A 17,381-nucleotide genomic window follows, 5' to 3' on the forward strand; every position below is an offset into this window, starting at 1 on the left:
TTTGAACTGTGATGTTGGAGAAGACTCTTGAGAGTCCCTTGGACTGCAAGGATATCCAACCAGTCCATTCTGAAGGAGATCAGCCCTGGGATGTCTTTGGAAGGAATGATGCTAAAGCTGAAACTCCAGTACTTTGGCCACCTCATGTGAAGAGTTGACTCATTGGAAAAGACTCTGATGCTGGGAGGGATTGGGGGCAGGAGGAGAAGGGGACGACAGAGGGTGAGATGGCTGGATGGCATCACTGACTCGATGGACATGAGTCTGAGTGAACTCCGGGAGTTGGTGATGGACAGGGAGGCTTGGCGTGCTACAATTCATGGGGTCGAAAAGAGTCAGACACGACTGAGCGACTGAACTGAACTGAACTGAACTTACAAACCACTGGCCTTTGCCATACTGAGGATATAAAGAACTCTACCTGGACAAGGAAGCAGAGTAAACAGACAGAGTGATTCTGCAGGAATAGGAGTGTATGTTTCTGTGTACAGGGTGTAGTTGGAGTGGGGGCCTGTATCCCCTTTTGCCCACTCTGAGGCCTTCCTGGCCTCTCATTGCACAGCCTTTCCACGTTTCTCACCTGGATGCCTAGATTCTTCTGTGCCTTGGTGGTGATTTTCAGTATGGTACAGTTGTCTCAGGAGATTTCACACAAGCCCCGCCTTAGTTCATCACAAACCTATGAGCAGGATTCCCAAGGTGTGGCTTGCTGGGAGGGAAATCCTGAGAACTATACAGGATGAGCAGCTCAGCAGTAGCTTCAAGAATTGCTCTCGCACAGGGAAGTTCAGGGAGCTACAGGCCAATGGCCAAGCACGGGTGTGGCACACAGCTGTGACTGGAACCTTCCTGTGCCTGGGATCTGAGATGTGTGTGTGTGCTGAGCTGTGATGACTCTTTGGGACCCCATGGACACAGGATGGGATTTCCCAGGCAGGAATACTGGAGTAGGTTGCCATTTCCTCCTCCAGGGGATCTTCCCAACCCAGGGATCAAACCTGTTACTCTTGGATCTCCTGCACTGGCAGGTGGATTCCTTACCACTAGCGCCCCCTGGGGGCTTGAGGGAACTGATCCTAAAGTCAGTGACAGGTAATTCCCAGATTCAGTGATAAAGAATGTGCCTGCCAATGCAGAAGACACAGGAGATGCACGTTCGATCCCTGGGTCAGGAAGAAGCCCTGGGGGAGGAAATGACAACCCTCTCCAGTATTCTATTCTTGCCTGGAAAATCTCATGAACAGAAGAACCTGGTGGGCTACAGTCACAGGGTCACAAAGAGTTGGACATGATTGAACACAGGCAGTGACAAGTGCCTATGATAGCATCAAGAAGTGCAGAGGTGTAATGTAATAAGTGTCCCAATAAACATCAGCTGCCCCTTATTCTGCTCTGTGTGACAAGGATGTGCTTTTGCTTAACTATCATATCACGTTTAATTTTTGTTTTGGTATATGAAAATTTATTACTATCATTCTTTCATCATCAAAATTTATGATCTTTATCTTTCCTTCTTGCCTTTATATAAGGCAAAAAAGAGACACTGGCTACTTTGACAGCCTTAAAGTGGACTCCAGGAATGTCACGAACAGCATGACCTTTGCAACCAAATCCAGCAACCAGAACTTCATCATTTTCCTCAATAAAATTCAAGCAACCATCTCTGGGTACAAAAGGCTATAACTTTTTGCCATTCTTGGTGAACTGAACCCTGACACATTTCCTGATGGCAGAATTTGGCTGTTTGGCTTCAACCCCTATTTTTTCAAGCACAATTCTCTTGGCACGAGAAGTGTATCTAAAAGGGTTGGCCTTCAGGGCTGTGCCCAAATGGGCTTTCTTGTACTGTTACCATGCCGCTTCAGGGCTTGTTGGTGGCTACAGAGCTTCCTGGCAAAGACCACGATGCTTGCTCATCCTACCAGCACCATGGGCCTGAAAGAAAGACCATCATGTTTAATTTTAACACACGCTCGGATTTTACAGAGCTTAGGGATCTTGCTAGAGGTCATAAGACTCCTAACTGACAGCTACAGCCTCTGAGCCCCAGTGGAACCACAGAGTCTGTCCCCACTCCACCCATGTCCCGTGGGGCTAGGAGGTCTCCCTGCCCAAAGACCTGCTCAGCTTGACTCCCTGGGTGGGTCCTGCAGCTCCTTTGCTCCTATTGCCCCTGAATCAGGTCCTTCCTTTTGCAGGGCAGCCCCCGAGAGCCCTATGGTCGACAGGAGGACACCCTTGCCCCATTCTAGCAGCTTCTCCCTGCATCCAACTACGGGGGTGGGGTCAGGCCAGGTTGTGAGGAGAATCATGAGAGAAGCAGGAAGGGTGTGAGCTTGTAGTCAGCACCTTCCTCTGACCTGGGACCGCCCTCTCTTCTCCTGACACTTCCCGCCACTCAGGGCAGCTCCTCTCAACGCCCCACTCCCCTCCATTACAAGTGTTCCTGTAGCTCTGCTGTGGATCAGAGTCACCACGGGAGGGGTCAGAATGCAGAGTCCTAGGCTCCAGCCCCAAAGATCTGATCCAACATCCCAATCCCATGCAGGGGGTCCTCTGAGCACATTCTGAGAAGCATTTAACAGACCTGCCACTCACATATGTGGGCCCTGGGTCAAGAATATAAACGAAGCCTATGCTATATGTTTAAATATTTAAAAGTTATAAATCAAGCTAACACACTGTCAAGTACAACCTCAAAACAGCATGGCAGACTGGGATTCCTGGACCCTGGAGTTTGGAGCTAGAAGGCAGGACCTCAGAGGGCTGGGCTGACCCAGCCTCTAGCCCTCCCTCTGCTCTTTCCATCTCTGGCTCTGACCCTCTTTGTGCCCTGAGGAATCTGCTGCTCAAGCAAGAGCATTACAGCCTTCAAGTCCAAGCTCAGGCCATCCTCTTCCGCTCCATAAACAGTTGTATCTCGACTACCTGTCAGGTTGGGACATGGGTCCCAGGAGGGAGGCCTGCACTGGAGCTGGGAGCAAGGGTTCTAGGGTCTAGATGCTCAGAGCATGGCCTGGAGGGGGCGGGGCTTCAGGTGGCCACACCCCCTGGTCCACTCTGGCTGCCTGCACCTGGGGGAAGGTGCAACTGCAGGATGAACTGAGCAGGGCCTCTAAACCAGCGCTTCTCAAACTGTACTGTGAGCAGGACTCACCTGGTATCTGGAGATTTTTTCAGTAGGTCTGGGATAGAGACCACAATCACATGTTCCTAACAGCCTCCCAAGCCAGCTGACACTGCTGGTACACAGGCCTCACTTAGAACAGGGAGGGAGGGAGCAGGGAGGGCAGAGATTTCCTGTAAAGGACCAGGAAGTACATTTCCAGGCTTTGGGGGCCTTATGGTCTATGCTCAGAAAAACATCTACTTCTGCTCCATTCACTACGCTAAAGCCTTTGACTGTTTGGATCACAACAAACTGTGGAAAATTCTTCAAGAGATGGGAATACCAGACCACCTTACCTACCTCCTAAGCAACCTGTATGGAGGTCAAGAAGCAACAGTTAGAACCCAACATGGATCGACTGTCTGGGTCAAAATTGGAAAAGGAGTATGACAAGGCTGTATATTGTCACCCTGTTTATTTAACTTACATGAAAAATAATGTGCATATATGTATAACTGAATCACTGTGGTATAGCAGAAATTAACACAACATTGCAAGTCAACTATACTTAAATACAATAAATTTTTCTAAAAACAAGAAAAAAAAAACAAGGGTGTCATTAAGTTCTTTATTAGTGATGTGTACTCTGGTTACTTGCATGGCCTGTGTTTGCTGGATTTTCCCACTTTAGGCAAACAATTCTTCCTTAAAGAATTAAGCTGAGAAGATACTTTGAGTCCATGAAATGTCATGTTCCTCTCAACACCACGCCCCAGCATTTACCATGTAGTCAGCCAATGATGAATTTTGGCTGAATAATTTGTGACAATGATTGCTGTCACATGGTACTTTTCTGTCAATCTGTCTACATTTGTGAGCTGGCGTTCTACTACAAAATAAGAGCTTTCCCTTCCTCATAGCAATTCTATGTCTTATCAGAATCAGTATAAACTCTTGGATTAAAAAAAAAAATTTATTGTTGTAAAATGTGGGGTATAAAACCCTCAATCCTCTGTTCACCATTACTTACCACATTTCTAATGTGATATAAACTCCATACCAGAGACTCATTTTTTGCTAGGTAGTCTGCAAAATTTAATTTTAAAAATATTTTTCATGTAATGTTCTCCAGAATTAAATATGATTAGCTTTTGGATCAAACATGGTTTGGAATACCCAAAACTTCCACCTATTGGGATGGATACTTGTGAGCATGTTTACTGAGTGGAAAAGAGAATTTAGTCAGAAACATCCAATGTATACTTTGTGCAGAACATTCTTAGTGTGTTTGAGTCTTAACCTTGGTTCTTGTTCATTTTAATTTTACTTATTTTAATTGGAAGAAAATTATTTTACAATATTGTGGTGGTTTTTGCCATACATCAACATGAATCACCCTTGGGTGTACATGTGTCCCACCATCCTGAACCCCTCACCCGTTCCCTCCTCACCCCATCCCTCTGGGTTGTCCCAGAGCACTGGCTTTGAGTGCCCTGCTTCATGCATCAAACTTGCACTGGCCATCTATTTTACGAATGGTAATATACATACATGTTTCAATGCTATCCTCTAATACCACCCCACCCTCGCCTTCTCCCACATAGGCCAATAGTCTGCTATTTACATCTGTGTCTTTTTTGCTGCCTTGCATATAGGATCATCATTACTGACTTTCTAAATTCCAAAAATATGCATTAATATACTATATTGATGTTTTTCTGGTTTACTTCACTCTGTATAATAGGCTCCAGTTTCATCCACCTCATTAGAACTGATTCAAATGTGTTATTTTTATAGCTGAGTAATATTCCATTGTGCATATGTACCATGACTGTCTTATCCATTCATCTGCCGATGGACATCTAGATTTCTTCCATGTTTTAGCTATTGTAAACAGTGCTGCAATGAACACTGGGGTACATGTGTCTCTTTCAATGGTTTCCTCAGTGTGTATGCCCAGCAGTGGGATTGCTGGGTCATATGGCAGTTCTCTTTCCAGTTTTTTAAGGAATCTCCACACTGTTCTTCATAGTGGCTATACCAATTTGCATTCCCACCAACAGTGTAAGAGAGTTCTCATTTCTCCACACCCTCTCCAGTATTTGTTGTTTGTAGGCTTTTTGATGGCTGCCATTCTGATCAGCATAAAATGATACCTCATTGTGGTTTTGATTTGCATTTCTCTGATAATGAGTGATGTTGAACCTCTATTCAGGTATTTGTTAGCCCTCTGTATGTCTTCTTTGGAGAAACGTCTGTTTAATTAGTTGGCCCACTTTTTGACTGGGTTGTTTGTTTTCTGGTACTTAACTGCAGAAGCTGCTAAGCTGCTTGTATATTTTGGAGATTAATTCTTTGTCAGTTGTTTTGTTTGCTATTACTTTCTCCCATTCAGAAGGCTGATATTTCACCTTGTGTATAGTTTCATTTGTTGTGCAAAAGCTTTTAAGTTTAATTAAGTCACAATATGCCAGATAATTTGGAAAATTCAGCAGTGGCCACAGGACTGGAAAAAGTCAGTTTTCATTCCAATCCCAAAGAAAGGCAATGCCAAAGAATGCTCAAACTACCACACAATTGCACTCATCTCCCACGCTAGTAAATTAATGCTCAAAATTCTCCAAGCCAGGCTTCAGCAATATGTGAACCATGAACTTTCAGATGTTCAAGCTGGTTTTAGAAAAGGTAGAAGAGCCAGAGATCAAATTGCCAACATCTGCTGGATCATGGAAAAAGCAAGAGAGTTCCAGAAAAACATCTATTTCTGCTTTATTGACTATGCCAAAGCCTTTGATTGTGTGGATCACAATAAACTGTGAAAAATTCTGAAAGAGATGGGAATACCAGACCACCTGACCTGCCTCTTGAGAAATCTGTATGCAGGTCAGGAAGCAACAGTTCAAACTGGACATGGAACAACAGACTGGTTCCAAATAGGAAAAGGAGTACGTCAAGGCTGCATATTGTCACTCTGCTTATGTAACTTATATGCAGAGTACATTATGAGAAATGCCGTGCTAGAAGAAGCAGAAGCTGGAATCAAGATTGCTGGAAGAAATATCAACAACCTCAGATATGCAGATGACACCACCCTTATGGCAGAAAGTGAAGAGGAACTAAAAAGCCTCTTGATGAAAGTGAAAGTAGAGAGTGAAAAAGTTGGCTTAAAGCTCAACATTCAGAAAATGAAGATCATGGCCTCTGGTCCCATCACTTCATGGCAAATAGATGGGGAAACAGTGTCAGACTTTATTTTTGGTGGCTCCAAAATCACTGTATATCGTGGTTGCAGCCATGAAATTAAAAGATGCTTACTCTTTGGAAGGAAAGTTATGACCAACCTAGATAGCATATTGAAAAGCAGAGACATTACTTTGCCAACAAAGGTCCATCTAGTCAAGGTTAAGGTTTTTCCAGTAGTCATGTATGGTTGTGAAATTTGTACTGTTAGGAAAGCTGAGTGCAGAAGAATTGATGCTTTGAAATGTGGTGTTGGAGAAGAATCTGGAGAGTCCCTTGGACTGCAAGGAGATCCATCCAGTCCATTCTGAAGATCAGTTTTGAGTGTTCTTTGGAAGGAATGATGCTAAAGCTGAAACTCCAGTACTTTGGCCACCTCATGTGAAGGGTTGACTCATTGGAAAAGACTGTGATGCTGGGACGGATTGGGGGCAGGAGCAGAAGGGGACGACAGAGGATGAGATAGCTGGATGGCATCACTGACTGGATGGACGTGAGTTTGGGTGAACTCCGGGAGTTGGTGATGGACAGGGAGGCCTGGCGTGCTGCAGTTCATGGGATCGTAAAGAGTCGTACACGACTGAGCTTCTGAACTGAACTGAAATGAGATCACATTTATTTTTGCTTTTATTCCCATTACTCAGGAGGTGGGTCATAGAGGATCCTGCTGTGATTTATGTCAGAGAGTGTTCAATGTTTTCCTCTAAGAGTTTTATAGTTTCTGTTCCTCCAATTAGATCTTTAATCCATTTTGAGTTTTTTTATGTTTATTGTGTTAGAAGTGTTCTAGGTTCATTCTGTTACAGGTAGTTGACCAGTTTTCCCAACACCACTTGTTAAAGAGATTGTCTTTTCTCTATTGCATATTTCTGCCTCCTTTGTCAAAGATAAGGTGTCCATCGGTGTGTGGATTTATCTCTGGGCTATTTTGTTCCGTTGATCTATATTGCTGTCTGTACCAGTGCCATACTGTCTTGATGACTGTAGCTTTGTAGTGTCTGAAGTCAGGCAGGTTGATTCCCCCAGTTCCATTCTTCTTTCTCAAGATTGCTTTGGCTATTTGAGGTTTTTTGCATTTCCATACAAATTGTGAAATTATTTGTTCTAGTTCTCTGAAAAATACCATTGGTAGCTTGATAGGGATTGCATTGAATCAATCAATTGCTTTGGGTAGTATACTCATTTTCACTATATTAATTCTTCCAATCCATGATCATGGTATATTTCTTCATCTATTTGTGTTATCTTTGATTCTTTTCATCAGTGTCATATTTTCTATATATAGATATTTTGTTTTTTAGGTAAATTTATTCCTAATATTTTACACTTTTCATTGCAACAATGAAAGGGATTGTTTCCTTAAGTTCTCTGTTTTCTCATTGTTAGTGTATAGGAATGCAAGGGATTTCTGAGTATTAATTTTATATCCTGCAACCCTACTGTATTCATTGATTAGCTCTAGTAAATTTTTTGTGGTATCTTTAGGGTTTTCTATGTAGAGGATCATGTCATCTGCAAACAGTGAGAGTCTTACTTCTTTTTATCCAATCTGGATTCCTTTTATTTCTTTTCTGATTACTGTGGCTGGGACTTCCAAAACTATGTTGAACAGTAGTGGGGAAAGTGGGCACCCATGTTTTGTTCCTGATTTTAGAGGAAATGCTTTCAGTTTTTCGCCACTGAGGATAATGTTTGCTGTGGGTTTGTAACTCAAAAAAATCACACAACCCCAATTTGACTCCTAAGGCAAGTCAGATGGTCCTGGAGGATAGGTGGAGATCTCATAGGACTGGGGAAAGTTATTCCTTCTAATAACATTATTTTTAAGTAATAAACTAAAATAAATATATGTTTCTCCCAATTTTCAGCACACATTGCTGTTTTAGGTTTTTGAAAAAAAATGTATTTTCCTTAGAATATTAGGTTTAAAAAACAAACCTTAGTTAATCCATATTCTTTCTGTTTTAAAAGGAAAATTAATAGCTTACACATAAAGCCCTGTGTTTCAAAAAACTCTGAAGGGTTTTAAAGTGGCCTTTTGTATTTCCAGGTATCTACTTCAACATTAGGACCATATTGCTGACTCAAGAAAAGAATCAGTTTAAATATATGCACAGTATTGTTTTTAGACTTGGAAAAAAAAAAAACCCTCTTCAACAGGAATTTATTTCTAACTTTTTAATCCTAATAAAAATAATGATAAATATAGGAGGGAATTTTGAAAGCCTATATGGTCTCATTTTAAACATAAACATGACAGTAACAATTAATAAAGAAGATAGTGCTGGAGAGGATAGTAATGATTGACAGCTAATCACATATCTGGCATTGTTCAAAAGTAGAGTTTCTCACCTGTTGGGATTAAGTATCAGTTTTATTTAATTTTATATTTTCAGCCCATTGCAGCCTAATCACTGACCCATTGTACATCACTAGTGCTCATCTCAACCATGTGTACCTCCCCCTGCAAGTGTAAAATCCGGGCTGTTCAAGATCCCACACATCCTAAGTGTGGATGTCATAGCAATAGCTGATGGCTCTGAGTTTCTAGCTTTCTTGAATTTCCTGTACTTACTTCTAACCTGGTTATAATCAGTTTGTGGACTGGCAGTGGTGCACAGACCACACTGTGAGACTCACTGCCATAGTTAATCTTTGCAACAGTCCTCTAAGAATCATACTAACTTTACCTCAACTTTCAGACAAAGACACTGAAGCACAATTGGCTTCCCAACCTTAATATCCCATAATTAATGGGAGCAGAATTTGTATCTAAACCCAGTCCATGTCCAGAGGAGCCAGTATTTGTCCCTGGAAGGCTGACTCCAAAGCTTGTGCTCTTCCCTGTGTGCTTGTGTCATTTTAATGACATGTGAAGGAGGAACAGTTTCATTTAGGCCATCAGATGAGGACCTCCTCAATTCCACCTTCTACAGTCTACAAACCTCCTTCATCCACGTCCATCTTCCTCTCCTCCCCTTGTAAGTAGGAATCACTAAGGTCAGTGATTCCATCTGTGTCTTTGGATGCTCTTGGTCCATCTATCATCCCAACCAAAGAACTCTGCAAGGGCAAGAACTATATCCATCTTCCAGATGAAGAAGCTGAGATTCAGAGATTAAAATAATTATACAAGCATGTAACTAACACTACACAGGTGTAGGGTGTCCATAGTCCATTTTGTCAAGGATGGCGCCAGTTTACTTCCCTGGCCCCTTGGCTGGTTACTGCTTTCCTTTCACTCTCAGGTGTCCTACTCTGGACAGCACATTCTTTAGGTACCCACACTGCTGGTGAGGAGCAGAGAAAGAACTGACAGGCACATCAGTGTGACTGATTGCAAAATCAGGGCTTTCTGTTATCCCAGGCTACTTTAGAATTTCAAAATTGTAAAGTTGAGAAGGAAGGTTTGTTCTCAGTTATCATTTATTCATACAGCAAACAGTTAATGAACACGCCCTGTATGACAGACACTTTGCTGGAAGATGTAATCAAAAAGCAAATAGGCACAGTTCCAAGTCTTTTTCTCACGTGGTTTAGTGAGGAAACAGACCATGTGTGAACATCCACAGTCAGGGCAGGCTACGTCATTTACAGAACCCAGTGCACAATGGAAAGAACAGGGCCCTTGTTTACAGATGAAGTATCTCAGGATGATGACAAAGGGACATTAGAAAAGTATGGCTCAGTTTAACACATGAGAGGTGCTCAGGGTATTACAGAAATACAAGTTATCTAGGATGATGACTGATCTTAAGGTGACTTCCTAGAAGAGGTGAAAACTGGAATGACCCTAGAGAACGAGGATATCTCCCCTACATGGACCTCCTCCTCTATTTTTTAGATCAGAGGGTATTAAGGAGAATCACTAAGTCAAAATTTTGACTTGCACATCAGTCATCAAGAGTTTTCCCCAGAGTACATCCTCATCCCCTACCTCTTGATCTGCGACACAAGCTGTGGGGACATGGAGACATGTTGTCCTGATCTCCCTTCAAGAACTCATTGTCCAGCTACAGTAAGTGGTGCAAGTAGGCAACCTTAAACCATCAGCCTTCTGAGGGCAGCTTCTATGCAATGACCCATCCATGGGGAGGCATAAAGGCCTGGCCAATGGATGTGTCAGGACAACCCTGAAGGGCTGTCTTCACTCCAGACCCCGCAGGGGGTCAGCTCAGGTCGTCTGGCCAGTGATGCAGCTTGATCCTTCCCTCTGCCCTACCCTGTTTCTTCCCTCCTTGGGTTGATCCAAAGGGCAACCCTGATAAACATCCCAGCACTAAGCTCCATCTGAGTCTGCATCCCAGAGAACCAGCCTGCAACATGTATCAGAAAACATTCCAGCACTCAAGGAGGATTTTTATTTGAAAATTACTGGCTACCCATGTCCTTATAACATTTTTTTTTAATTTTATTTTATTTTTAAACTTTACAATATTGTATTGGTTTTGCCAAATATCGAAATGAATCTGCCACAGGTATACACGTGTTCCCACCCTGAACCCTCCTCCCTCCCCATACCATCCCTCTGGGTCGTCCCAGTGCACCAGCCCCAAGCATCCAGTATCGTGCATCAAACCTGAACTGGCAACTCATTTCATATATGATATTATACGTATTTCAATGCCATTCTCCCAAATCATCCAACCCTCTCCCTCTCACACAGAGTCCAAAAGACTGTTCTATACATTAGTGTCTCTTTTGCTGTCTCGTATACAGGGTTATTGTTACCATCTTTCTAAATTCCATATATATGTGTTAGTATACTGTATTGGTGTTTTTCTTTCTGGCTTACTTCACTCTGTATAATAGGCTCCAGTTTCATCCACCTCATTAGAACTGATTCAAATGTATTCTTTTTAATGGCTGAGTAATACTCCATTGTGTATATGTACCACTGCTTTCTTATCCATTCATCTGTTGATGGACATCTAGGTTGCTTCCATGTCCTGGCTATTATAAACAGTGCTGTGATGAACATTGGAGTACACGTGTCTCTTTCCCTTCTGGTTTCCTCAGTGTGTATGCCCAGCAGTGGGATTGCTGGGTCATAAGGCAGTTCTATTTCCATTTTTTAAAGGAATCTCCACAATGTTCTCCATAGTGGCTGTACTAGTTTGCATTCCCACCAACAGTGTAAGAGGGTTCCCTTTTCTCCACACCCTCTCCAGCATTTATTGCTTGTAGACTTTTGGATCACAGCCATTCTGACTGGCATGAAATGGTACCTCATAGTGGTTTTGATTTGCATTTCTCTGATAATGAGTGATGTTGAGCATCTTTTCATGTGTTTGTTAGCCATCTGTATGTCTTCTTTGGAGAAATATCTATTTAGTTCTTTGGCCCATTTTTTGATTGGGTCATTTATTTTTCTGGAATTGAGCTGTAGGTGTTGCTTGTATATTTTAGAGATTAGTTGTCTGTCTGTTGCTTCATTTGCTATTATTTTCTCCCATTCTGAAGGCTGTCTTTTCACCTTGCTTATAGTTTCCTTTGTTGTGCAGAAGGTTTTAAGTTTAATTAGGTCCAGTTTGTTTATTTTTGCTTTTATTTCCAATATTCTGGGAGGTGGGTCATAGAGGATCCTGCTGTGATGTATGTCGGAGAGTGTTTTGCCTATATTCTCCTCTAGGAGTTTTATAGTTTCTGGTCTTACGTTGAGATCTTTAATCCATTTTGAATTTATTTTTGTGTATGGTGTTAGAAAATGCTCTAGTTTCATTCTTTTACAAGTGATTGTCCAGTTTTCCCAGCACCACTTGTTAAAGAGATTGTCTTTAATCCATTGTATATTCTTGCCTCCTTTGTCAAAGATAAGGTGTCCATATGTGCGTGGATTTATCTCTGGGCTTTCTATTTTGTTCCATTGATCTATATTTCTGTCTTTGTGCCAGTACCATACTGTCTTGATGACTGTGGCTCGGTAGTAGAGCCTGAGTCAGGCAGGTTGATTCCTCCAGTTCCATTCTTCTTTCTCAAGATCGCTTTGGCTATTCGAGGTTTTTTGTATTTCCACACAACTTGTGAAATTATTTATTCTAGCTCTGTGAAGAATACCATTGGTAGCTTGATAGGGATTGCATTGAATCTATAAATTGCTTTGGGTAGTATACTCATTTTCACTATATTGATTCTTCCAATCCATGAACATGGTATATTTCTCCATCTATTAGTGTCCTCTTTGATTTCTTTCACCAGTGTTTTATAGTTTTCTATATGTAGGTCTTTAGTTTCTTTAGGTGGATATATTCCTAAGTATTTTATTCTTTCTGTTGCAATGGTGAATGGAATTGTTTCCTTAATTTCTCTTTCTGTTTTCTCATTGTTAGTGTATAAAAATGCAAGGGATTTCTGGGTGTTGATTTTATATCCTGCAACTTTACTATAATCATTGATTAGTTCTAGTAATTTTCTGGTGGAGTCTTTAGGGTTTTCTACATAGAGGATCATGTCATCTGCAAACAGTGAGAGTTTTACTTCTTCTTTTCCAATTTGGATTCCTTTTATTTCTTTTTCTGCTCTGATTGCTGTGGCCAAAACTTCCAAAACTATGTTGAATAGTAATGGTGAAAGTGGGCACCCTTATGTTGTTCCTGGCTTTAGAGGAAATGCTTTCAATTTTTCACCATTGAGGATAATGTTTGCTGTGGGTTTGTCATATATAGCTTTTATTATGTTGAGGTATGTTCCTTCTATTCCTGCTTTCTGGAGAGTTTTAATCGTAAATGGATGTTGATTTTTATCTAAGGCTTTCTCTGCATCTATTGAGATAATCATATGGTTTTTATTTTTCAATTTGTTAACGTGGTGTATTACATTGACTGATTTGCAGATATTGAAGAATCCTTGCATCCCTGGGATAAAGCCCACTTGGTCATGGTGTATGATCTTTTTAATGTGTTGTTGGATTCTGTGTGCTAAAATCTTGTTAAGGATTTTTGCATCTATGTTCATCAGTGATATTGGCCTGTAGTTTTCTTTTTTTGTGGGATCTTTGTCAGGTTTTGGTATTAGGGTGATGGTGGCCTTTAGAATGAGTTTGGAAGTTTACCTTCCTCTGCAATTTTCTGGAAGAGTTTGAGTAGGATAGGTGTTAGCTCTACTCTAGATTTTTGGTAGAATTCAGCTGTGAAGCCGACTGGACCTGGGCTTTTGTTTGCTGGAAGATTTCTCATTGCAGTTTCAATTTCCTTGCTTGTGATGGGTCTGTTAAGATTTTCTATTTCTTCCTGGTCCAGTTTTGGAAAGTTGTACTTTTCTAAGAATTTGTCCATTTCTTCCATGTTGTCCATTTTATTGGCATATAATTGTTGATAGTAGTCTCTTATGATCCTTTGTTTTTCTGTGTTGTCTGTTGTGATCTCTCCATTTTCATTTCTAATTTTATTGATTTCATTTTTCTCCCTTTGTTTCTTGATGAGTCTGGCTAATGGTTTGTCAATTTTATTTATCCTTTCAAAGAACCAGCTTTTGGCTTTATTGATTTTTGCTATGGTCTCTTTTGTTTCTTCTGCATTTATTTCTGCCCTAATTTTTAAGATTTTTCCTTCTACTAACCCTGGGGTTCTCCATTTCTTCCTTTTCTAGTTGCTTTAGGTGTAGAGTTAGGTTATTTATTTGACTTTTTTCTTGTTTCTTGAGGTATGCCTGAATTGCTATGAACTTTCCCCTTAGGACTGCTTTTACAGTGTCTCACAGGTTTTGGGTTGTTGTGTTTTAATTTTCATTCATTTCTATGCAAATTTGATTTCTTTTTTGATTTCTTCTGTGATTTGTTGGTTATTCAGCAGCGTGTTGTTCAGCCTCCATATGTTGGAATTTTTAATAGTTTTTCTCCTGTAATTGAGATCTAATCTTACTGCATTATGGTCAGAAAAGATGCTTGGAATGATTTCAATTTTTTTGAATTTCCCAAGGCTAGATTTATGGCCCAGGATGTGATCTATCCTGGAGAAGGTTCCATGTGCGCTTAAGAAAAAGGTGAAATTCATTGTTTTGGGATGAAATGTCCTATAGATACCAATTAGGTCTAACTGATCTATTGTATTGTTTAAAGTTTGTGTTTCCTTGTTAATTTTCTGTTTAGTTGATCTATCCATAGGTGTGAGTGGGGTATTAAAGTCTCCCACTATTATTGTGTTATTGTTAATTTCTCCTTTCATACTTGTTAGCATTTGTCTTACATATTGCGGTGCTCCCGTGTTGGGTACATATATATTTATAATTGTTATCTCTTCTTCTTGGATTGATCCTTTGAGCATTATGTAGTGACCGTCTTTGTCTCTTTTCACAGCCTTTGTTTTAAAGTCTATTTTATCTGATATGAGTATTGCTACTCCTGCTTTCTTTTGGTCCCTATTTGCATGGAAAATCTTTTTCCAGCCCTTCACTTTCAGTCTGTATGTGTCCCCTGTTTTGAGGTGGGTCTCTGTAGACAGCATATGTAGGGGTCTTGTTTTTGTATCCATTCAGCCACTCTTTGTCTTTTGGTTGGGGCATTCAACCCATTTACGTTTAAGGTAATTATTGATAAGTATGGTCCCGTTGCCATTTACTTTATTGTTTTGGGTTCAAATTTATACACCGTTTTTGTGTTTCCTGTCTAGAGAATATCCTTTAGTATTTGTTGGAGAGCTGGTTTGGTGGTGCTGAAATCTCTCAGCTTTTGCTTGTCTGTAAAGCTTTTGATTTCTCCTTCATACTTGAATGAGATCCTTGCTGGGTACAATAATCTGGGCTGTAGGTTATTTTCTTTCATCATTTTAAGTATGTCTTGCCATTCCCTCCTGGCTTGAAGAGTTTCTATTGAAAGATCAGCTGTTATCCTTATGGGAATTCCTTTGTGTGTTTTTTATTGTTTTTCTCTTGCTGCTTTTAATATTTGTTCTTTCTGTTTGATCTTTGTTAATTTGATTAATATGTGTCTTGGGGTGTTTCACCTTGAGTTTATCCTGTTTGGGACTCTCTGGGTTTCTTGGACTTGAGTGATTATTTCCTTCCCCATTTTTGGGAAGTTTTCAACTATTATCTCCTGAAGTATTTTCTCATGGTCTTTCTTTTTGTCTTCTTCTGGAATCCCTATGATTCAAATGTTGTAGCGTTTAATATTGTCCTGGAGGTCTCTGAGATTGTCCTTATTTCTTTTAATTCATTTTTCTTTTTTCCTCTCTGATTCATTTATTTCTGCCATTCTATCTTCTAATTCACTAATCCTATCTTCTGCGTCTGTTATTCTACTATTTGTTGCCTCCAGAGTGTTTTTGATTTCATTTATTGCATTATTCATTATATATTGACTCTTTTTATTTCTTCTAGGTCCTTGTTAAACCTTTCTTGCAAGGACAAGATCTTCTCAGTCCTTGTCTCCAGGCTATTTATCTGTGATTCCATTTTGATTTCAAGATTTTGGATCAATTTCACTATCATTATTTGGAATTCTTTATCAGGTAGATTCCCTACTCTTCCTCTTTTGTTTGGTTTGGTGGGCCTTTATCCTGTTTCTTCATCTGCTGGGAATTTCTCTGTCTCTTCATCTTGTTTAAATTGCTGAGTTTTGGGTGTCCTTTCTGTATTCTGGCAGTTTGTGGAGTTCTCTTTATTGTGGCGTTTCCTGTCTGTGTGTGGGTTTGTACAGGTGGCTTGTCAAGGTTTCTTGGTTAGGAAAGCTTGTGTCGGTGTTCTGGTGAGTGGAGCTGTATTTCTTCTCTCTTCAGTACAATGAAGTGTCCAGTAATGAGTTATGAGATGTCTATGGTTTTGGGGTGACTTTGGGCAGCCTGTTTCTTGGAGCTCAGGGCTGTGTTCCTGTGTTGCTGTAGAGTTTGCTTGGTATGTCTTGCCCTGGAACTTGTTGGCCCTTGTGTGGTGCTTGGTTTCAGTGTAGGTATGGAGGAGTTTGATGAGCTCCTGTCAATTAATGTTCCCTGGAGTCAGGAGTTCCCTGGAGTCAGGGTTTGGACTTAAGCCTCTTGCTTCCAGTTATCAGTCTTATTTTTACAGTAGTTTCAAAACCTCTCCTTCTATACAGCACCATTGATAAAACATCTATGTTAAAGATGAAAAGTTTCTCCATCATGAGGGTCACCCAAAGAGGTTCACAGCGTTACATGGATAAGAGAAGAGGGAGGAGGGAGTTAGAGGTGACCTGAATGAGATGAGGTGGAATAAATAGAGGAGAGAGTGGGCTAGCCAGTAATCACTTCCTTATGTGCACTCCACAACTGGACCGCTCAGAGATGTTCACAGAGTTATACAGAGAAGAGAAGAAGGAGGAAGGAGACAGAGGTGGCCAAGAGGATAAAAGGGGGGAATGAAAAGGAGGAAGACAGATCCAGCCAGTAATCAATTCCCTAAGTGTTCTCCACCGTCTGGAACACTCAGAAATTCACAGAGTTGGGTAGAGTAGAGAGGGGTTAGGGAGGAGACACAGGCTACCTAGTGGAGAAAAAGGAGAGTCCAAAGGGAGAGAGAGCAGTCAAGCCAGTAATCTTGCTTCCTAGTGAAAAATGGATACTTAAGATTGGGTTCTTAAAGGTACAAAATTGGTAACAAATACATAAAAGCAAAAAGTAAAATTCTAGAGTAGAGTTTGGAATTTCAAAAATACAGTGTTAAAGAAAATAAAAGGAAAAGAAAGAGAGAAAAAACAAACAAACAAAAACAAAGTCGCGAAAAGTATAAAGAAAATATAGGTACAAAATTGATAACAAATACCAAAAAGCAAAAGTTAAAAATCTAGAGTAGAGTTTGGAATTTCAAAAACACAATGTTAAAAAAAAGAAGAAGAAAAAGAAAGAGAGAAAAAACAAACAAAAACAAAAAAAGTCACAAAGAGTATAAATAAGATATAGGTACAAAATTGATAACAAATACCAAAAGCTAAAATTAAAAATCTAGAGTAGAGTTTGGAATTTCAAAATACAATGTTAAAGAAAAGAAAAAAAAAAAAAACAAGGTCACAAAATTATAAAAAATATATATATATGAAGTTTGCTTTAAAAAAATAGGGTCTTTTTTTTTTTTTTTTTTTGCA

The 17,381-nt window shown here is 40.4% G+C and overlaps 1 pseudogene; it reads right to left on the reverse strand.

The window, feature by feature from the left end:
• Nucleotides 1-1,492: 1,492 nt before the first annotated feature.
• LOC138986870 (small ribosomal subunit protein uS12-like) overlaps nucleotides 1,493-17,381 on the reverse strand; it is a 37,567-nt pseudogene continuing 21,678 nt past the window's right edge.

The sequence above is a fragment of the Bos mutus genome, unplaced genomic scaffold (assembly GCF_027580195.1).
Source record: "Bos mutus isolate GX-2022 unplaced genomic scaffold, NWIPB_WYAK_1.1 CTG222, whole genome shotgun sequence".
Classification (NCBI taxonomy): domain Eukaryota; kingdom Metazoa; phylum Chordata; class Mammalia; order Artiodactyla; family Bovidae; genus Bos; species Bos mutus.